The following is a 1,146-nucleotide window of genomic DNA, read 5'->3' as shown; positions in this document are numbered from 1 at the left end:
GTTGCACATTGGACTCACTCATCGGGGAGCCTTAAAAGTTACTGCTGTCTGGGTCTCATCTCCAAAGACTCTAATTTACTCTTATCTTAAAAGTATGTAAATTTTTAAAAATATTCAAATACTCAAAGTCATTACAATGGAGTAAAAATTTATTCACTGAGTTTCAGATGTGCAAAAGAAGTACTATAGTTATGTTGATTTCTAAACCTGAGTTCACTTTGTTCTCAAGCCTCATTTTGATAAAAAATTGACAAAGTTATTTCTGTTTCTTCTGGTTTTAAATAATCACTTGGTTGGGGATGTTCTCTCCTCTGAGAAAAATACTTAAAGTATCAAAGTTCAAATTTCTCCAAAGACTTTTTTCTTTTCTCTCAACGTAGATCCATCTTACCCCTGTTTCTGCAAGTGGCACTGAGTTTTGAGAGAGAGTTAGCCCAGTTTGGAAAGGGAGAGAGATGAGAAGGTGGTCACTGGTGTTATTATACTCTTTAACATTCATCTTATTATAATTCCTGGATACCATTAAGTTGCATATGATTACACAAAATTTCAAAACAAAGACTATAAAATAGAATCCAAGAAATTTCCAAAACACATAGCAAAAAGACAGTGACTAGTAATATGAAAAAAACAAATACAAGACTTGGCAAGAAGTTCCCAAAACTAAGGGAAGTCCCAGAGAGAACACAAAATGAAGGGGAGATATTTTCCAAAGAATGACAGAAAAGGGATATTCCAGCAGTGACGAAGGTAAGCATCTTCACATTAAAACAGCCTCTGAAAAGAAATGGAAGATTATATATGTACTAGAGGCCCAGTGCACAGATTCATCCCTCAGCCTGGGCTGTGTCCTCTCAAAATCCAAGATCCCCCAAGGGATGTTGGACTGCTGGTTTTGGCCCGATCCCTGCAGGCCAGGCTGAGGGACTCCACCAGTGCACAAATTTGTGCACTGGGCCTCTAGTATGCATACAAGATCTTTAGATACTCTCTCCCCCCCCCCCTCCTCTTTCCATTGTTCCCTCTGAGATTCATCAGTCTGTTCCATGTTTCCATGCCTGAGTGTTGAGCGTCTGCCCCGTGGTGGTCAGTGTGCATCATAGCTTCCAGTCGAACAGTCAAACAGTCAAACAGTTGCTTAGGTTT

The sequence above is a fragment of the Myotis davidii genome, unplaced genomic scaffold (genome assembly GCF_000327345.1).
Source record: "Myotis davidii unplaced genomic scaffold, ASM32734v1 scaffold902, whole genome shotgun sequence".
In the NCBI taxonomy this organism is placed as follows: Eukaryota; Metazoa; Chordata; class Mammalia; order Chiroptera; family Vespertilionidae; genus Myotis; species Myotis davidii.
The sequence above is the reverse complement of the archived record's forward strand: the minus strand, read 5'-3'. Positions refer to the sequence as shown.